The sequence below is a fragment of the Gymnodraco acuticeps genome, unplaced genomic scaffold (assembly GCF_902827175.1).
Source record: "Gymnodraco acuticeps unplaced genomic scaffold, fGymAcu1.1, whole genome shotgun sequence".
NCBI classification, from domain to species: Eukaryota; Metazoa; Chordata; class Actinopteri; order Perciformes; family Bathydraconidae; genus Gymnodraco; species Gymnodraco acuticeps.
The window spans coordinates 2,387,985-2,410,956 of NW_022990501.1; the positions used below are offsets into that span (position 1 = coordinate 2,387,985).

At 40.0% G+C, this 22,972-nt stretch overlaps 1 pseudogene; it reads left to right on the plus strand.

Moving 5' to 3' along the window:
• Nucleotides 1-11,678, plus strand: part of LOC117553007 — a 105,516-nt pseudogene extending 93,838 nt beyond the window's left edge.
• Nucleotides 11,679-22,972: the final 11,294 nt, after the last annotated feature.

Sequence of the window (22,972 nt, forward strand, 5' to 3'; positions counted from 1 at the left end):
GTCCATTAATACACAGTATTTCCCCACCATTAATTAGGCACATGAAGGGCAGTCCAAACGTGTCCACCACCCCCGTCCCTCCGATGGACTTCATGTCCAGCACACTGGGCTCAGATCTAGGAGCGACTCTACTTTCTGAAGAAGACGAGGATATGGAGGAGGAGGAAAGATATGCTATGGTGTCAAAGAATTTGTGTGGCTTTGAGTACACTCCTGGTCACAGCGTGGATAATCTTGACGGCTCAGGTATGTTTGCATGTGGAAGAAGGAATTTGACTGAAGTTATTGCTTTTCAAAAGAGTTCAAGTACCTTGTTCCAACACCACATCATTTCTGCTGCATAAAATATGATGCAACATTGAGAAATGTTTCCAACGCAGCAGTAGATTGTATAAATAATATGATAATCAAAACATGAAGGAGCAAACTTAGGGATATGGGCGTGTGTAACCATATGTTATGTATAAATACATGACAATACATACATTTCACTATGAACTTCTGAATGTTTAAAGTATGAAAAGTGGATGATATAAGTATGACTACAAGTAGATTTGGTCCACATAGTTGACAAAGGAAATTATATTGATATAACACCTTAATGCAATACCCAAACTAATGAAAAATCACACTGAGTCTGGGGGTCCGGAGGGTCCAAGGGCCAAATCATCGCAACATGCAGCTTTAATTTATGGCTGTATTTTTGATGTATTGTTATTAAAAGGACACAAAACAATCTGCACCTCATCACTTATATTAAGTTGCAGATATTTGAAAATGTAATGTATCCTTTTTTCAACTAGGTCTATAAAAAACGTTTATTTTGTGGTTTATTTCATGATCATTTTCTGGATTAATGGATAGGTTGTTTGGTCGATATATTGTCAGAAAATAGTGAAAAAATGGTCCCCAAGTCAAAGGTGAGGTCTTTAGAATATCTTGTTCTTCATTCATAGATATTCCGGTAAATATTATATAAAACAGAGAAGAGCAGGAAATCTCCACTTGAGAGGATGAAAACAGCATTTTTTACTTAATGCACTAAGATAACACTTTAAACATTAATGGATTAAGGAAATAGTTGATGACTTTTCTTCCGTCAATAAACAAATCGATAAGTCAAGTAAGTGTTGCAGCCCTAATGACTCTAATGCTATTCCTAACAAAGCCTTTTAGCTGCCATGCACAGGTATTCCCGGCAATAAAATATTGCAAAAAGACATGGCTTTGAATGTTCAAAAATAGTTTCCAGTGTATTGCAGAATTGTCCAATATCAACCCTCTTGTCTGCCAATAGGGTTTGGACCGCTGGGGCAGCAAACACTGCAGTCTGTTGGCCGGCTGAACTATCACCTACAGACACATTGCATAGTACAAAGACCAAGGCACACAATGGACCATTAAACTGCACATACAAGCCCCCACTGACACTTGTCTAGGGGTTGTTATTACGGATAATACATAATAGATCAGGAGGGTGTTTATGTAGACAGCAGCCACAGTGAACAGGTTATATAGAAAAGTTGGTAAAATAGGAAAAAGTTTTCTAGGCTTAATAATTATTCACACTTCCTATCTTAATCATATACCCTGTTCCTCTGTAAGTTGTCTGTGTCAAAGAGATATTCAGACAGACTGTGAACAGTTGCTTGAAGCCATTCTTGCATAGACATCAAAAGCAAAACATAGAATATTTTAGTGCTATTCTTGAAATAAAAAAGCCCACGTCTAACATTTAAGATTTGATGCATTTATAAATAGGGTTCTGTCTGAAAGTGTTTCTTTAGAGAGAAACTTGAAGGCTTTTCCCACAGGGACAGAAGTGTACCATTTTTAGACTCCATTGTTTGATGGGTTAAGAGATTGACTTGTGCATAGAGAATATGTGTTTTCAATAATTTTAATAACCCGTTGCGGGGCATAATACAGGTCACACAAACATTAGCAATGCAAACATTTATCGTGTCATGTTTAACTGTCAAGGCAGAAGAAATAGCTTCAGTCCAGTGAAACAAATCAGGAACAAAGCTGGTGCGTTGGCAGTATTTCCACAGGGGATGCCATTAAGCAGTTGTGCATTTATTCTTTTAATAGCATGTTAATAAAAACGTATTTCCATGATGTCTGATTTCAATTGCTGTTGTATGGAACTTAGTACAACGGGCTGCTTTAATGCTGCAACAAAGATAACAGTTCTTCAAACCCTCTGATTAAAGCATTAACTGATTTTCTAACTAAATAAGCAACTAGTTTGAAGAAGTTCATTCTACATAGCGTGCAATTGAAGTGCCGTGAATCTTCTTTTAAAACATTACCATCTGTATGTAAACAAGTTTGGCACAATATCTAGGAAAGAATCTGATTTCTTTATTTCTTCTCTTTTTTTTCTAATTTCTAAACCACTAGTGGATTGCTTTGTACATCCACATTACTCTTTGGTGGCTAGCTCAATCCACTGGGTGTGAACCAAATATTTGTTCAGGCACACTTAGCCAAATATTAATCAAAGGCGACGTATGGTGAAAAACTTACATTTGAAGTGCTTACACTTATTGGTTTGTATACACAAACATTTGTGTATCTAGAGTGCTTACCAACCCATTAACTGAGAAATAAGACTAGCATCAAATAATCTGCATATTTATGATGCCAGCCAATCAGAACAGACTCGGCATTTTTGGGAACAGGTTTTAAAGAGACAGGCACTTAAACCGAGCGTTTAAGACAGAGGCAAATAATGATATATTCAGACAGACAGGATGAGAAGAATACGAGGTTTTTTTTAACATTAAAGCATTTAAACATGTTCTAGTAGAAACACCAAATTAAAGTATGAAACCTAAATATAGCACAATACGTCCCCTTTAACTCCCTCTCTGAAGGTAAAGCTTGCAGAAGTCATGCTTAGGCAAATCTTCATTAAAGGAGACGTTTTATTAAAGACTAAGTGATTACATTTATTTGTTTGTGTACAAATACTTGTGTACTTGACGCGCCTATCAACCCACAAACTGAGAAATAAGACAAGCAACAAAGGAACCGAAGGTTTTTTTGCCAGCCAATCAGAGAAAAACTACTTTTTTGGTAGTGCGTCTTAAAGAAACAGGCACTTAAACTGAGTGTTTAAGACAGAGGGTGAATAATGGTATATTCAGACGGACAGAATGAGAAAAATAAAGTGTTTTTGATCAATATAGCATACAAAAGTGTTCTATTAGAAACCCCAAATACAAGTCTGACATTTGAAAATGTGCTTAATATGTCCCCTTTAACTCCCTCTGCGTAGGTCAAAGCTCTCAGAAGTGTCGCTCTGACAGCTCAGGCTCAGCAGACCCCGGCGCACAGAGCACTCACAGCCTCGGCCACAAGAGGGCGGCGTTGACTGGCCTCAAACCACAGACTGGCAAGGTCGGGACTCTGCCAAGACAAAGAGACACCAACAAAGACGGTGAGTCTTTTGCACTCTCAGCCAATGTTTGCCAGAGTATCCTCCGTTGTAGTTAATCCAGCGAGGAGTGCCTCTATCATGATGTCTCATTTGTGTACTTTGCCAAATCTACCATCCACTCCACAGCCCACACACCCGCCGCAAATTCCCTGCACAGTGTGGGTTCCCGCATGCACAGCTCGTGGGCAGCTGCGGCCTCAGACCCCTCTGAGGAGTGCATGGTGACCGTGTCGACGCTGGAGCGGCAGCATATGGCTTCCTGGAGCGGCACAACAACATCCAACAGGGCCACCCTGAGTAGGGGCTCCCACAAGAGACCTGGCACAGATCCCTCCCACAACGGGCATCCGTCCACCAACAGCACAGAGAAAAGGGAACACTGTAGGTGTTAGTCCTCCGTGAGGATGTGTTTTTGCGTGCAAATTACACATGATGATTGTTTTCAGTATGCTTAATTTAATCAGGAAGTCACAAAATATAAAATAATAACAGAATGCATATAAATAGACAACAGCTTAACACCATGCTTAAAAATAAATGCTCGTTATCTTCAGTTTTAGTCTACTCTAGTCATTTCTTCTCAGAAAAGGATGTTTTTAATATAATGGTAGTAGGTATTTTATGATGTAGTCGTACTCTTTACCGATGAATTAAAAGAGGGCTCATATCAGTTTACAGGGAGGGAGGGCCAGCCCACCTTCTGATACTATATTGGGTGCATTATGGGTCATCAGTAATAAATCTGAGAGCTGACTGAGAGACAGCGTCCAGATGTTTAAACTCTGCAATAAAAATATTTCCCTAGGGCGACATAGATATTATACCTGCTATCTCTCATGGCCGCCGGTGGGAGGTTCCATTCTCAAAGGGTTAAGACTGGAGATAGCAGCATGTCCTTAAATAATCCGACCATTATTCGATACCGAGAGAAAGGTTGCTCCCACAATCCTTTTCCAATAACAAAATAGGAAACAGAATCTGTTCCTACAAAAATAAATCCTGGATTTGCTACATAGGTTGTCTATAAATTCGTTTTAAGGTAATCCAGAAGGAATTACTTGAGGAACTTGGTCAAATGTACCATTTTAAAAGCAGAACTGGTGGGTTTTTAAATAGAGAAAAAACATTAAAAAATGTTCTGAAGGGTATCAAATGAGAGTAGCACATTACCAATGGCTGACTGGATAATTTGCCAAACTGTACAGTAATCTAAGCAAGTGAGGACATAATGTGCATGTTTTATTTCTTTTAAAAGACATTTTTAGAATCCAGTTGTATTTGGTTAATCCAGATTGTTAAAGTGACAGCCACAAATAACAAGTTTTTGCTATATAATTATGAAATTGTATGGCTTCTCTGTTCTTCATCAGTTTATAAAGAAGTACAGACAAAAAAGATGTTCCTCTTGAAGCCTGCTGTGACAGTTTCACGATACAGTTAAAGAGACCCTTTTATGCTCTTTTGGGTTTTCCCTTTTATGTAGTGTGTTATGTTCGTGCATGTAAATGGTCTGCAAAGGATAAAATCCCAAAGTTCACGCCAAAGGGAAATCTCTCACACAACCCCCCCCCCCCCCCCTGGCTGAAACAAATTCATTTGACTCCTTTATTTCCGTAATATAGTGCCAGCGCTTCTATTGGCTAGAGCTTGAACACATTGTACGTGACATCTCCAGAGCCCTAGAGAGATAAGAGTTACGACACTCTTTGATGTCGCCGCCAGCCGGTCACGTGGTTTATGTATGCCGGGATAGTTCAAAACGCACTTCCGTTGCAATGCTTCTCTATGGCAAAAACAGCACAAACATGGTCAAAATAATCATAGATTAAACCAACGCTGTTATTTTTTAAAGATTGCTTTCATATTTACATGATGTGGTTACACTTTGTATGGATTGGCACTATTTATAAGTTTCGTTATTTAACGATATTTTGAGGGGAAAGTGTGGTAGCACAAGCAGGCTATGTTGCTGTCACTGCCAGGGCAGTCACGTCCGTAGTATAGTTGCGCTGCGCTGTCATGTTCTTCTATGGGACAGACAGACAGCAGCGATTGCGTTATTTAATGGTAAATATATATTAAAAAAAAACACACACCCAAGTACTTTTTCAGCTGTAATTGCATTATTGCATACTTTTTATTGACAGTTTTAACTAAAGTCTGATTCAACACTTCATTAGATTTCACATCATTCATCCACATCTGCAAAGTAACTAAAGGTATTACATAAATGTAGTGGAGTAAAAGTACACCATTTACCTCTGAACTGTAGAGGAGAAGAAGAACAAAGTAGCAAAACATTGAAATACTTAAATAAAGTACAAGTATCTCAAAATTGTACCCAAGTAGGCTATAGTACTTGAGTTTATGAATGTAGTTACTTTACACCAGATGCCATAAAGATAGAAAGACTAAGCCTTGCACAGAGGCATGACAATAGATTTTCAAAATGCTCAACAGTGCTGCCAAAATTATAAACTGACTGCTACACAATTAAAATAAATGCTTTTATATATTTCTATTAGATGTGACTCTTTAGCGTTTCTGTTATTATTAACACTGCTGCTTTAGTTGCTCTGACTGCTAAAATCCTCTGTTATTCCTCATTTTAAAGCCGATATTCCGTGGGGTCGGGGGGCTCGGGTCCTTGTCACCTTTTCCATACCTGATGAGTTTGCATTCCTGATAATACTTAGTAAGGAGGCCATAATATTTTTGACTCATGGCTGAAGTTAAGTTTCTCCAGCTCTCCCCAGGTTGGCAAAAAAATGCATCTCAAAATGCATCAGATTGATGCTTTAAAATATGGAATATTCAAAATGTTCTTCCGAGGGAGCATGCCCCCGGACCCCCCTAGAGGGATAATATCCTTCTCACCTTTTTCACCCCTGACCCGTTTTCATGCCTGTACTTAGATAGTTCTACATTTTTGGAGGGAAACGTTTGTGTTCATGTTAGCATGGGTAGCATGATCATGTTAAGACTATGAATATCATTTTACCACAACAGTGGAGGAACAATTGATATATGTGTTTGAACAAGAACAACAGGAAGAACAAAGTAAAAGGGACGAACACATGTGTGAACAAGTATTAAGAACAGTGTATGGAAAAAGTGATGTGTGTTAGAACAAAACAAAGTAAAATGAATGAGAAGGAGAACAAAGAGGGTTAGGGTTCAACAGAAAAAGATTAATTCAGCCAAAAAACACAATTTTGATTAATCTAAAGTGTAAAACAATCTTCAACACAGACCAAATTAGTGCCCTTGGACAACAAAACATGGTGGGGCAAAGAAACGATAAATTAAATTGAGAGAGTGGGAGACTGAAAATGATTACTATGATAAATATTCAAACTATTTACAAAACTATTTACAGAAGCTCCCGTTGAACCAGCAACAAAAACAGGTTTGTCAACAATAACGAGGCCACTTTGCCAGGGGGAGGTGATCCAGCGACGAGACAATAAAGCAATTCATATTAGGTTCTGTTGAGACACTACAGAATATAAAACCTTCCAAGCCATGACCTCAGAGGAGAATGCAGCACATCAAACTGGAGTCAGGAGTGTGAATAACACATTTTGACCAAAACAAATTGTTGCTTACCAATACAGTGGCTGAACATTGGACACCAAAAAGTTTGACCTCATGTCGTCACGCAACACTGTTACTGCCCTAAGTCATTTCAAGATGGAGGAGTATGATAAGGCCATCAGCTTCTTCCGGGACTCCATCCATCTGTTTCTGGGCCTGAAGATCGGTCCCAAGGGCAGCTGGAAACCAGTCCAGACAGGACTGGTGATGGCCACAACAACAATCCTGGAGGTCCAGCATGACCTGTTGAGACAAGGGCACAAATTTGTTCTCACAAGCCGCTTCACTCAAGACTGCCTGGAAAACACTTGTTCGTCCATTCGTCTGAGGAACTCTGTCCCAACACCTGTAGAGTTCCAATATGCTCTGCGCGCTGTCACTGTGGGGGAAAAAAAAGAAGTGCTAATTTTTTTTTTTTTAAGTGTTTATTTTGTTAAAAATAAACATTTTGGATGCATGAAGGGATGAAGGATGAAGGAAGGATGAGCCTAAAAGGCTCATCCTTCATTCACTGCTGTAGAGTATCCTATTCAGTAGGTTATTATTTGTTTAAGACTGAATAATACCTTTGAAGAACAATCATTAAACTAGTGTGTATATTACAATACAAAGGAATCTATCCTAGCATGCCATCAAGCATTAAAAAGTAGCGCTAGGCTAGTTGTACAGTACAGATGAGTTAACACGGAACAGTACCAAAAAAAACAAAGTACAGTCAACATGTCACATAATTAAATGTTAGTATTTCCCAAAATTCAATGAAATATTAAATGAAATATTTATCACAAACGCCACCTCATTTCTACTAGTGCTAGCAGTTAAGTCATATACAGAAAAAGCCGACTAAGGATGGCTGACACGGTCAGGTTCAGCAGATAAAAACCAAAATAACCATAAAAACACATAATCAATCTAAATCCTGCTTGTTAGTTACCCAGCATCATTGATATATAAGCTGCTAGCGATTCATTACTGAAATATTACCTTCAAAGCTGACGAAGTCGCGCTAGCTAACTAGCAGGCAATGCTAGCAAAATTGGTTGTAACAACCAAGATAAAATATAGATAATTACGCTGTGCATATACAAATGAAGACCAGTATAAGCATCATAAAGGGCCTCTGATACAATATAGACAGTTGACAATTCAAAAGAGTTCGATATTTCAGCAACTTACCTCTGGAACTAATCGACGCGCCGTAATGTAAGTGAATGAGGTCCAACGCCCAAATGACAGTAGGCTTGTTTGAGACGCGTTGCGGCTCGCCTCGAAAGTAGACGAGAATAGCCGATCGCAGCCGAGGGAGGTCTCAAAAAACTCGCCTGAAGTCGGACAGCTCGGAGTCGGCTTCGTCTTCTTCTTCTTCTTCTTCTCTCCGTTTTTTGGCGGATTGCAAACAACTTTAAGGTGCATACCGCCACCTCCGGAGTCGGCTTGACTCGGTTTGCATTTATAAAGAATGCACACGTGTTTAATCGTTAATGTCAGATATGTACTAAGTAAATACATTTGTTCCTGCTCAAGATTAGATTCAACTTTATTGTTATTGCACATATTACAGGTACTGAGACAACGAAATACAGTTTAGCTTCTAACCAGGTGCAACAAGCAGTAAAGTGAAAAGTAATGTACACAATCTACAGAATAAAATATAGAATGAATTGAATGATGAATAAACAGTGAGGGGTATGAATACACTAGATATCAGCCTGTGAGCAGTATGAACAGTGTGTATGAATATGCTAAGATATATAAAGTATGAAAACGGTAAGCAGTATAGTATAAAATATATAGATATTAATTTCATGATGATAAACATTGTGGAACAATGATGAAAAATGGGAATGGATGTGGCGACGTAAAACTGACACAAAACAACAACAAACTTTTGCCAGCCAATTGGAGAGTTTCATCAGCAGCACGTGGTAAAAACCACCAATGAGCGCTCAGCTCGAGATACCAGCGAGCCGTTTCCCATCAAGCATTTCGCTTCCGCAGCCCGTGGAGAGCAACTGCCGCGCCTCGCTCTCAAGGCTGCGGGCGTCTTTGTCCCGCGAAATTTCAAAGTCTCATGTGGGCGGGCCTCCAGAACAAGTCGGACAAAATGACTAACCATCATGCAACGCACTAGCAAGACGTTGATCGCAACTGCGCAGGTCTTGCTTGTCTCAAACAAGCCTAACATTTTGAACTATTTCGATGTCCATACCCCGGAAGTAGGCGCCGCCATTTTTTACAACGGAGGTCTATGGGAGTGTTGTAACTCTTATCTCTCTAGGGCAGGGGTGGGGAACCTGCGGCCCCCGGGCCGTATTCGGCCCGCGAGATAATTTGGTACGGCCCTCGAGGTAATTTATAAACACAGGCAAAACATTAAAGAAATCTAGACCGCAAAAAAATTAAACAAGTGAGTACCTGTTTTTCCTGGCCAAGGTCAGGGTCCTTGAACACAACACGAGCCTAACGTGTCATCACGTGGTATATGTCTCGTCTGATAGGGGTGCAGTTCTGTCGGAGAGCACCAGAACGCCGCTCCGGCACTTCCAGAAATTGCATTACCGATAAGGAGCCGTACACATGCCGCAGTGTCTTTAGTTGTAAGCCCAGTGGCGATCTGTTCATCTGTCACACTGATCATACAGTCAATAACTTTGTTGTTATTAGCATATGGTTAGCTAGCTATGCTAACGAATATAAGAAGCTTTTTCTCCAACCAGTGAGGTAAAGGCACATCTTTATATGGTCATTAGAGTTATCAAAAAATAAGAGAATAAAGTAAACAGGTATAAAATACTATATGACGGTAACAAAAAGTTGTTATTAATAAACAAGAATAAAGTTTGAAAGGAGAGTGATTTGTAAAATATCCATAAAGAAAAATAAATCTGCTTACAGTTCTGTTTCATATGGGTGTTGAGAGAGAGAGGTATCCATAGAGCTCCTCATGTTGCTCTCAAAGTGCACCAGATTGATGCTTTTAACTTCAATATTTTAAAAAAAAAATCCCCCCCCCCCCCCCCCACTTAAATCATGTTCACATGGATAGGAAACTAAATACATTTGCACACATCTTGTGTCCATATCTTTCTGTTTTGGTGGTTATGCCACAACCGTGCACATGCATGCATGTGCGAGTCATGGTGAGATATCTGGATTCAGAGGTTGCTTTTTCTTTGCACAGCATGAAAGAAAGGCCAAATGAATGGGCTGTGATTTTAGTATTTTTAAGCAGAGGTCAATAACTTGTATAAGGCCCTCGGAGGATGTTGTAAACATTGAAATGGCCCTTGAGAGGAAAAAGGTTCCCCACCCCTGCTCTAGGGCTCTGGACATCTCTAAGCGGTTGGCCAATCACAACAGAGCCGGCCAGCTAACCAATCAGAGCAGACTGGGCTCTGGTTTCAGACAGAGGGTGAAAAGAGGTGCTGCAGCACAGGCAGTATGAGAAAAATAGAGAGCTTTTTAAAGGCAGTAAACATGTCACAGTAGAGGCAGAAAAAACGGAACCTGAAAATGAGCATAAAAGGCCCCTTTAATTGAAAACATTGCTAAGAAAAAAACAAACAGAAAAAGTGAAGAATGATGCTCAATTTCCAGTAAGGAAAAGCTGCAGATCCCATCAAATTTGAGCTTGCATTCACACCGAAATGTATCCTAGGATTGTGAGGTAGAGATGCATATGTTAGTATTTTGCTTTCTATTTAATGTCTCCCAAGATATTCAATTGTTGTTTTTGGTGTGTCTTTTATTCCAGAGTCTTTGTGAAGCATCATACCCTGCAGATGCTCCCGGGTCCCAGGACACCTTGTTTGTAAGCGTCATGAGATGTTCTCTCTGCGACGAGACACTGAATGATGTTAGGAAGGACGGAGAGGAGACGGAATGAAGACAAAAGGAACAGAGCGCGCGATAAAAATGCAGAGCTGTAAATGTCATGTACAGACACCAGTCTCACAGTGTTACTTTCATCCCCCTCTTCAAAAGAGTAAAACCGTATGTTGTATGTCTGCTTCTTCTTTTTTCTGTCACAGCGTGTACAAAGATTCACAGAGTGGAGATGAAGAAAAATCACAACAAAATGACTAATATGAAAAAGGACTTGCATAATTTGTAAATATATTTTTTTATGTTTTTTTTCTCTCTTTTCTTTTGCTTCGCTATGCAAGCCAAACCCAATGTTGTATCTTTTGTGATTTATTACTGTGAATGATTTTCATTAATGCTCAAACTGTTAGCTTATTTTAATGAAGCTACTGTATCGTTGTACTTTGCACAGAGCGTTTTGGTGAAAATAAGCACAAACCCATTGTCAGCTGAGCTGAGGAGGAGAATCATAATGGCAGAGAGGGACGTCTATGATAAACAGAACCGAAAATAGAAGATATATACTTGGCTGCGCTATACTTGTTTTAAAGAAACACATATATTGAGAAGGAAAAAAAACACAGGTAAATACTTGGAAATAATATGCCAATATATCACTTATCGCTGGGAGATTATTATGCATCATACCTATAATGGTTCTCAACAAATGTTTACCAGTTTATTCGGAACAAAGCAACACAATGTTGCGATTTTAAAAGCAAAGACATAGGAACATATAGCGTCTCTGCCATTCACAAGAGTATGTTATGCCCCGGCCACACGAGGACGAAAACGGCTAAACGCATAGGATTAACGCAAACGCAATCGCAAAAAAGCTTCCGTCCACACGCAATATTCACCGGATAGTGTCTGTCCACACGAGACCGCTCCATTTAGCTCCAACCGCTGGAGAAGCTGCAGTACATATGCAGGAGCCTGTACGTGGCGCTGTAACTTCCTCCACAAAAGCAGCGAAGACGCATGGTTGTCATGGTTGCCCTTCTGTTTATTCTCCGCGGTGGGGGCCGAGGGAACCGGGCAGAGTTTTTCGCCAGTCAACGTGTATTAAAGTTTAAATCTTCCGACAAAATTATAAAAGTGCCGGTCAAAGGTCTTCTTTGTTATTTATTGAGCTTTAAAACAAATGAATAACGATTCTATATAATAATAAAATACATGGAGCCTCTCTTTTTCCTCCCTCTCTTCGGACAGCGTCAGTGTCTGTCTCATGCAGCAGCTGATCCAGTAATGAGTGACCCGGCCGACAGTAAAAATAAACATATTTATAACTAGTTTAGGTAGTTTGAGAGGTGTCTCCGTCCTGTCAGATTAGACTTCACTCGCGTTTATGTCCATATCGAGAGAAAGATAAATAATCTGAATTCAGTGTGCAGTTTACTTTGACCCGGGGGTGAGCAGCAGAGGTGGGGAGAGGCGGGGCTATTGCCTCATCATTATCAGAAAATGATCGTATAGGGCGTATACACAGAGCCGTTGGACCCCCCAGAGCGTTGCGTATGCCGTTCTATCCACCTTGGGACCCGTTATCGTTTCCGCAGTCGTTTAGTGCCGTATTCGGTCGTCCTCGTGTGGCCGAACGGTCTATATGACACTAAACAGTAACGCAAACGACCGTTTTCGTCCTCGTGTGGCCGGGGCATAATCAAAATATATATGCATTTGTTTTGCTAATTATTTTCCAATTACATATAGTGACATATTGAGTGCAATATTGAATGGGCAATGGGGCAGTAAATAGGGAAATATCCAGGCCAAAAGGCCCTCGAGAATAATGATATGCAGAATTTAACAATAAGTATATATGAATTAAAAAATTACTTGACCAACTGCCAAAAAACATTTTCCAGTTTTAAAGTCTAGCCAATTAGCATTTTTCTGCCAACGAGATTCACAATGCGACGTCTTGCCACATGTTTGGATGGTTTTTGTTTTGATCATTGTTCTGGTAATGACTACTCTTTCAAGAATCTTTACCTGCCATATTGGTTTGCCCTCAGGAATAAGCAGCCACATACATTTGGGCAGTTTTTCAATCCTTTGATGCAAAATAAAATGTGTATGTGAAAATGAACCATGCGTTCTCCTTACTGTGCCTGTGAGTCTCACACAAATACATTCATCCACTAATCGACCAAAGTCCATTTTTGGGATTTTGAAACTCGTCAATATACTGTAGTTTAGATCCTCAATATTGAAAAGGTTTTAGATTGCTTTTAGTTTTTTTATATCTCGTTTCACTTTTTGATAATATATATGAAATTGTTATGCAGAAACATTGCATACAGGTAATATATTCAAGTTTGTGCCACGTCACCCTCTGTGTAAACATTTGTTTATAAACTTAAAAGGATTTTTTGTTTTCAATTCCTCAAGGGACTGCATAAATCAGAATGAGTAAAGTAATTGCACAAGATAAATGTTATTTTAAGACAACACTAACATTTTCTTTTAAAACACATGGGTCGTTCTGACTTCATTGATCCTATGTGATTCCTTTTCTCAAACACGGCTGACGGCACAAGTCAGATAAAAGATCTGCTCCCTGATAGCTCTAAACGGATTTGATTTAACAGAGTAACATTTGGATCTAACATAATTGTTTGTCAAATAACCATCACAAAGCAAAACAAGATAAAGGTATAAACTGTCTCTCCCTTTCATGGTGCTCCCGGTGATTGATGGGATTCATGCTTAACATTTATTTTAAGTTTTTATGTGTTATATTCAGTATGTTCTTGTGTGTATCAGACAGTTTTATCCAGCTCAGCACTGATAGATCCAGTCTAAAAGTAGATGTAAATCTCTGTAGATCGCGAGCACCTAAGTGAGATGTTTTATTGTCTCTTGTTTAACTTTGTGATGGTTATGTTACATTGCCTGAAAGATTTCTGTAAGATCAAAATGTTGCACTGCTGATTTAAATTAGCAGCGGAACCAATTCCCAAGATTGCAGCTAATCAGGAAAGAGGCCTGAGGACCAGTTCCCAACTAAATAAAAAAGATTGATTTAAAAAAGGTTCATTTAGATAGAAAAGTCTTCTTTAAAAATAAGGAAAGGGGGATGTATGAAAGAGCTTTCAATAAAAAGAAACCAGAAAAACAGCCTGTGGGCATTAGGAAAGTGTTAGGAAAGCATAACTAGTGATGTTACGTATTGCGCCGAGGCTTCGGAGCGTGTGTCGAGTAATCCCGGAAGTTTTTTGTGAAGCTTGTATCGAGGCTTTTATCGTTTTGGGCCAGTGACGTCATCGATGACAAACTAAGCCTCGCTGCCCCTCAATACCACGTGACTGCTTCAGGAAGTGCTTTAGATCGGTTGAACCACAATGCTCATATTACCCATGGATGTATAATGCATCCATGGGTAATATGAGCGTTGTGGTTCGTTGTATCGTTCTTATTATTAATAAGAACGATATTACCCCTCCTGTACCCGTTGACACGATGGAATTAAGAGAGCTCAGACCCTCACATATATTGAGGTCGGAAGATGTCATAAGTATAAATAAATAAAAGCATAAATAAATGAAGGAATAAAAACATGAATAAATAAATAAATAAATATAGGAATAAATAGCATGCAGTGTTTTCAGATAGATTCAGTGTGTGGGCTGTGGCTCAGCTGGAAAGCAGAAGGGTCAAGTTGCAGCCGCAACAAGATGGTACAAACACACCACGCCCACTTGTACGCGACACTAACCCTAACCTAAATAGTATATAATCTAAAACTACAAGACGTTAATTACCTGTACTCTGTGCTCCATATTGGCTTTTTCTGCGTTCTCTTTCCATGTCTCTTTAAATATCCATGCATCAACATCTCACGCTTTGGGCGCGCTCTCTTCTGACCATATTTGGAAGTTCAACTTCCTTCAAATTCCTAGAGTGGCAACTGAAGGCCAAAGCCTCATGGTCATCACGGCAACGCCAACACTCTACCGTTTTTAGATGTATTTAAAAATCTTCTCTGTTTAACATCACCGTTGAATCATTCAGAGTCCTCCTGTATTTTCTCTGGTTTTCATAATCTTGACTCCCCAGGTGTATCAAACGGTTTATGGAGGTAACACAAACACTGAGCTAAGGTGGGAGACAGCAATTCATAGCTTTCAATACCCTTACGAAAATTCCATCATCTGTGGCCAAAGAGCAGCAACTTTCCATAATAGCATGAAACAAGAAAGAGGAATCTCGGAAGCATCTCGGTTTCCCTTGCACCCTGGTTTGAATATTTTCTTCCTGAACATAAACACAGTGAAAGGGAATACAAGATGACAGGAGAACACTCTCAAATTCATCCCATTGATGGTTTTTCTCAGCTCCCAATAATTACAGAAAGAACTGTGCAGAATCTAACCGTGGGAAAGTCATTTCAGAAATAGAAAGCATCTTTCTAATGCTAAGACCAGTAAAAGCAAGTATTAATTGGAATCTTGCGATAGGTCATACTATGGACTTTATCCTGGAAAATAATGCTCGGCAGCAATCTCAAGAGCTCCAACATTAGCAGAGTTGGGCAATGAAACCATGTTTTCAACAGCTGGCGAGATAAATAACATGTGTACATGAGTTTAAATCGCAACAGCTCTTCTTCAAGGAACATTTCCTCTCGCTTCTGTTGTGAATTGACCTGAGAAGTGAGTGTGCACTGTTGATGTACAACAGAGTCAAGGGTAGGTTGCATTGAACCATCTGCTGTCACATTGTATACACCTGCGTCACAAGAATTGTACATCTTTGTTTTTAGTGACAGCTGTTGTAATGGAGGACACAAGTTTCAATCTGTTCTCAGGGACTTTTGCCATTCAGAATGCCACTCTTTCCATTGAATGGTATCTATACGCTTTGAAGTAAAATCAATCCACCTTGAGGATAAAGGCCGAACCTCTGCAAGCAAATAGTAACTTGTTTTACGATTGCTATCTGAGTGGTACACACTTTCCGGACCTTGACTATGTCCTTTGCAATGTTTGTTTCATGGTTAAGGTTTAGAAGGTTATTATCAATAGGCGCGTTCACACCGGAGTACTTTTCCCCGTACTTTTCCCGTTTAGTTCCGTTAGTACCCCTTATGTTGCGTTCACACCAAAAAGAGTACTTTCACCCCCATTGTTAGTGCCTGCTAGAGAGGTTGTACCAAAAAAGTACCAATTTCTATTGGCTGGGCGAATTGCAAACCACGGCCCGTAAAACTCTGAAAAGTTTTGTGAAGCCGCCATTGTATTTGTGGCATTAGCATTATTAGCATTAGCCCCGCGCACCAACGGAGAGAGAATAATTTATGGAAACACAAAAAAAAACATGGGAGCGGTGGAGTGATGAGGTGTCAGCGTTCTGGCGATTTACTCGGAAGGCTTCAGTAGAAGCTGCTGGGAGTCCCACCAGCTTCTACTGAAGCCAGTCCCCAACTCCGGGGACTTCCGGCCGGGGACTTCGGGCGGCAGTATACGCCGTGAAGTTGTTTGCGGCCTGCCAGTAAACCCAAAGCAGAAGAAGACGAAGTGACGTCAGCGGCTCATTCGCGTAATCTTCCCTCAGGGAACTTATTCCGGTGTGAACGCGATTTGTACTAAGTGCCGGCACTAAGTACAGCAAAGTACTTGGTGTGAAAGCGGCTAATAGGCAATATTGCCTCTCCTTGAGCATCTACCCATTATTTACCATCATCATGATATTCTACAGCAGGTATATGCTGCTGCTCATACATTTTCTCATAGTGCTTAGCGATGTTGTGACAAAGGTAACTTCGTCACTGTGGACTGACGGCTTCGGGCCTTGTAATATTGCACATGTGGTTTAGTTTGAAAGTGTTCCCCCTCCCGTTTTGTCTGTGGCTGGTGATTGTGTTCACCTGGTGCCCTGTGTTGTCTCCTCCCCCCTCACCTGTGTCTTGTTGATTGATTAGTGTGTGTGTATATTTAGGCTCTGTTTTTCCCTGTCAGTGAAGAGCTAGTGTGTGAGAGATCCTTGTGGCTGCTGACTGTGTTCAGGTGGACAGCAATTGAGGCTGTGAATCATGTGCCCATGATTTGAATAAATGCCCACACCGGGTTGTATTTGGACATTCTGCCTCTGCCTCCTTGCTTGGTCGGGCCGCTCAACGGTCTGCTTCACAGATGTCCAGCCCCTTAGAAAGACACGTACAATATGTTGGAGCGCTAGCAAATAGAAGTTACATTGTGATGCTACTATATTAATAATAATAATAATACATGGGACTTTTATAGCGCTTTTCATGAAACTCAAAGACGCTTTGACAGAGAATTAAGAGGAGAAAAAGAGACAAGTGAAAAAAAAATAAAAAAAAATAATAGATAACAAAGAAATACAAAAAAGATATAAACAGAACAGAAAATAGGGGGGGAGGGGGGTGGTCATTGGTTGAATGCAGTGTTGAACAGGTGGGGTTTGAGTGATGTTTTGAATGCTGTGAGGGAGGAAGAATCTCTGATGGATTGGGGTAGTGAGTTCCAGAGGGTGGGTGCAGCAACGGAGAAGGCTCTGTCGCCCCAGGACTTGAGGTTGGTCCGGGAGGGGAGGGACAGGAGGTTGGCAGTAGCAGAGCGGAGGGAGCGAGTGGTAGTGTGTCTGTGGAGGAGGTCAGTCAGGTAGGATGGGGCCAGGTTATGGAGGGCTTTGTATGTCATCAGGAGGATCTTGTACTGAATTATCTGGGGGATGGGGAGCCAGTGGAGCTTGATGAGGATGGGTGTGATGTGTTCACGGATTCGTGTGTGGGTGAGTAGACGGGCGGCGGAGTTCTGGATATATTGAAGTTTTTTGAGGATTTTTGCAGGTGAACCGTAGAGGAGGCTGTTGCAATAGTCCAGACGGGAGGTGATGAAGGCGTGGATGAGGGTTTCGGCAGCAGTGAGAGAGGGATGGACGTAGACGGGCAATGTTTTTGCCCAAATATTATGGAAGTAAACAAAATAGTCCAAGTGAGGCGTTTCTGTCAGGGGGGCAGTGGGAATGTTTAGCTTTTTTGGACCTTTTACAAGCACACAAACCTATATAACACACTACAGGAAAGGGAAAACCCCAAAAAACATAGTGCCTCTTTAATATTCACAAACTAGGTTTAAGAAAGTTACAAAATCACAATCTTTTAGGAAGCAAATAATTCAAAAAGGGCCTTAAGACCAGAGTTTATGATCATATCTGCTCATTTGAGGTTTAGTGAAGTAAGGATCAGAGTATCGGAGTGTTTCTCCACCTCTCCTAAGCCCTAGAGAAAGGGTGTTGCCTCACACTGGAGGGGAACTGCAGCCGGCTGCTTTTAATTGTTGATTAGGAGCCAACAAGTGATCTTAATAGCCTGCAAACAACTCAGTTGGGCTGTGACATTCAGCTAAAATGAACATTGTGAAACAGAAATGATAACAAGCAATTAAAAATAGGGGACGGCTACAAAATTGTCTCTCTTGAAATTTGTATTTTGATCAAGCTCCGTGTTTTCCTTACAAACAAGTGAGGATAGTGCATTTGACACACAATCCAAAAATCGACACACACAATCTTCCTCAATATCAATGGAAAAGTCTTACAAACTTATTTTGTATTGGCCATAGTTTGAACAAGTTCCAGATTGAAGTGGTTCAGTTATCTCTGAATGACAGCTCCCCCTGGCATGGGTCTGGGCAGCGGTGGGGTGGATGGCTTCAGGCGCTGTATCTCCTGGGACCCGAGGAAAAAAAGTGTCTTCCAATTTCCTTTTTTTTGTGATTTCCTACCTATTTAGTGTTAAAAAAACATCTTGCAATTTAGACTTTTTTTATTTTATTTTATTTTAAAATGTTACAGTATGTCCACTAGACTTTGTAGTCAATGTAGTGGGAAAGTACCTCATTGGACTCCAGTCAGCACGGGCTGTAGGGTCATCTTGACTAGTTTTATGGATGTGGTCTCCATTTGACCATGCTCATAGAAACAAAGCTTGCATTCCTGAGGCAATTCTCATTTTTCATGGCTCCACTTAAAATAAAAACAACAATAAGACATACGTGCTACTCTTGGCCCACAGAGGGCCATGTCTTTCCAGCTCGTCCCTATCTGTCTCTATGTATCTATCTGTGCGCTCATGGAGCATCCTGCATCTTTCCCCCCCTTCTTCTTGACCCTCTTCTATCCCAGGTGTGAAATTCTCATCCCTCTCATCATCTGAGAGCTCAAAATCGTAATCTTCCTGAACTTTCTGGTACAGAAAATGTCTGCTTCAGTTCCGTCTCCTGCAACAATATTGAGTCATAAAGTCCATGAAGATGGTCCTGACGTCCACTAGAATGGACATTTATAAAAGGCCTGTTATTTGAAAACTTGAATTATTTAATTGCTTTCAGAACTAATTATATAGTTCCTCACATGTTAATAAACAAGAACATATATGATTTTCATGGTAAAAATGACAATTATTCAACAATATTTGACTTCTCCTACTTCTTCTATACAATTTTGTTTTTCGTATGCCAGCCATTTTGGATGAAAAGAAAGAGAAACTCCCAGCATGCAATTTTAACCAATGACATATAACTGGAAAGACCAGGATGTCTTCTGTACAGTACATCAGGGATTGATAGAGTAGCTCAAAAGAGTAAAAGGAGATGCATGTTAACAAAATGTCCACTACAGTGGACATTTTCAATGGGCTGGGTCCCAGGAGGATAGGTGCTATGCGCTGTGTGGGACAGCCTGACAATATTTGTGTCTTGAGACAGATAGACAGGGATTAGGATTGTCTGCAGATATTGTGCAGGTGGGGGACCGTGTGCGATCCACCATTTAAGCTTTAAATCCAACTCGTTGGCTTTCCAAAGGTGCTATGGAGACAGAACAATTTGTATTATGTTGTCAATTCCACACTCACTTTGACACGATTTAGATGGTTTCCCACCACACGTCTTCCATATACTCATTCTAATTCACACGGTTTGTATGTATGTGAGCAGTGGTGGCATGTACCTAAGTACATTAACTAAAATACAGTACTTAAGTATAATTTTGGGGTAATTGTACTTTACTTGAGTATTTCCATTTTCTGCTACTTTGTACTTCTAGTACAATACATTTCAAATGCGGATATTGTGATTTTACTCCAATACTTTTATTTTGGACTTTTGAAATGGTAACATGTTGTTACCACATCATATATTGTATATGCAGTACTAATTTTCCCAACAATATCTAAAGTTTGCTATATATTGAGGAATTACATTTTTTGTATTACATGTACATGTATTTTCTAATGATAAAAACGTTAGAACATACATTTCCTACAATAATGAGTAATCTTACTTTTGATACTTGATTACATTTAGCTAACAATACTTCTGTACTTTTACTTAACAAAACATTTGGAATTAAGGACCCGTACTTGTAATGAAGTACACTGAAACACTGACTTTAATTAAATGTATTATGTCAACAAATTACACATCATTGTATTAGGTCGAAAGAAATAATATTAAAAGTATAAGGTTAATTAATGAATGTTATTGCTTTCAACTAACCTTATACAACTATGTGTAATTTGTTTCAGTTTTCTCAGTGTATGTTTAAAATGTGGCATTATCACTTTTACTTAAGAATTTTTTTTGTCAAATTCACATGCAATGGAGGAAAAAGCACTTGTGAATTTGACAAAAGGACAACGCATAGCCCACAGGGCCCAATTACAAGGCTCCACCTGCTTCCACAGAGTTATAGCTCCATATAAAGATACAATTTGCTGCACAGGTTTAGGAATGGTGTGGTCACTTGCTGTTTAGCTCGGATGAAAAAACAGTTTACTGTAACTGTTATTTACTGCTGTGATATTTTTCTCAGAACTCAAGGGAGCAATTTGCCCTCAAACTGCTTCGCTTCTTTGGACTTTGCCACAATGAAATATTTATCATGGAAAACACTTCAAGTCACAAGGACAATACATTTTGGATGGAACACTTGATTCAGTACTATTTAGAGGAAACAATTTAGCCGTGTTAGCTACATTGGCTGCATTTCATTTACTTCGTCAAAAAAATGTAAGATATATTATTATTACAGCTTTTGTGGTCTTCACAGCATGATTGTGGATGCAAAACAAATGTAACATTTAAAGAGGACCCATCATGCAAAATGCACTTTTGTACGTCTTTTATACATGAATATGTGTCCCCGGTGTGTCAGGGAACTCACCAAGTGTCAGAAAACACAACCCTCTCTCTTTTCCTCCATACCCAAATTTCTAAAAACGGGGCTGCAACAGATCTGATTATTATTTGAATTTTTCTGACGTCAGAAAAGGGGTGCTCCGCCTATATGGGCAACTCTCCACCTATCAGGGGAATGAGAGACCGCTCGAAAGCGCTGGAGACGCTGTAGTACATTTGCCAAGCCTGTAAGTGGCGCTGTAGTCTGCCACAAAAGCAGAATCAGCCCCTGCAAGAACAGGGCTGGAAAAGAGCAAATAGAGTGAAATGAGGCATGGCTAAATGCATGATCTGTTTGGTATTTTGAAAAAAAAAACTTCACAGACATGTTTTATATAGGTATGGCCCTACAATATTATGTTTCAAATATAGCATGATAGGTCCACTTTAAATAATCCTCTGGGTAAACCACCCCCTTATCTAGGTGAACATAAATGAATAATAATGAATGAGCTTCACACAATTCAGACAGTAGACATGTTTATTCAAGATGTTCCAACATGCAAAAATGATTATGCAAGATATGTGTTTATGTAGTGCCGACATCTCAGGGAAGAGGCTATTTTAGTCACAGGAAATGTCAGAAAAATACATTTTCATCTACATCTTGTGATTGCAGAGCTTCTAAAAGTCCACTTTATATTTCAAAAGAACATTATGAATTGCAGAGTGGGTTGTGATGTTTTACTGTATGACGCTCACAAGAGACCTGACTGCATTCATTGTTGCTCCTTTCTATCTTGTGTTAGATCTCAATGCTGCAGGAAAGGGATCATTTCATGAAATGCTCCCAACATGCGGTCGACAACCTTTTCAGTCTGATTATGTGTAACATTTCCCTGAAAGGCTGATTTGTGACTCATGACATTTGGCTAATTGCAGCATTCAAACAGTTTGCTGGTTAACATGAAACCCACCTGAGGCTGAGTCGCGCTCTGTGGCTCCGACACCCCGAGGGTGAGCCACAGGCCGGCGCTCTCCTGGCCTTTAGCTCCCTCAGTGACCAATTTATTCTCATCTTGTTCGTCTACTTCCTTTATGTCGCTCCTGACATGAAGCAGCAAGGCCTATGGAGGTCTCTGGCAGAGGGCATCAAGGTAAGTGCAGAAAGGATAGTTAGTATCAGAGTTTCCGTTAGAATATTTTTTCGCCGGTCAACATGTCCGTTCAAGTTTAAATCTTCCGGACAAAATGAGAAAAGTGCCGGTCAAAGGTCTTCTTTGTTATTTATTGTGCTTTAAAACAAATTGATATGATTCAATATTAAACAAACTAATTATAGTAGATTAACTACATTATTCAAAAGTGTACAGTAACTTACAATAACACGGGAATAATAAACGGAGCAGTCTCCATCTCCTGACAGCCCGTCAGTATCATTCTTTCACACACACATATGGGTTTTTGGCCGAGGGCGACACCGTACTTCAGGTATCAACCATTTCACACGAGGTGCATACAGAATATCATAGTCTATTGCCTTAATCAATATAGTCAACTCTAAAATACCACATATATGCATTGGCATGATAATATTATTGTGACAAGTGGGGTATTCACCTGGTGTTTCCAGAAGATAGACGTAGATGCTGCCAAAATCGACCGAAGGCCACTTTTGAGGGTTGTAATTCCATACATTGTACATCCAACAACCCACACAGCTCTAGTTTACGCTGGTAACGACCTAGAGCACACCCCTCAAGTCCAGAGATGTAATCCGAAGACATGCAGCGATTTCTTCGGTCGTTAATTCAGAAAAAAAAACCTAGTGCGCTCTGCCTGGCAACATTAGCTAGCTGTTTATATTAGCATCGCCAGGATTTTTGCACCTCCAGAAAAATGGCGTCTTTATAAA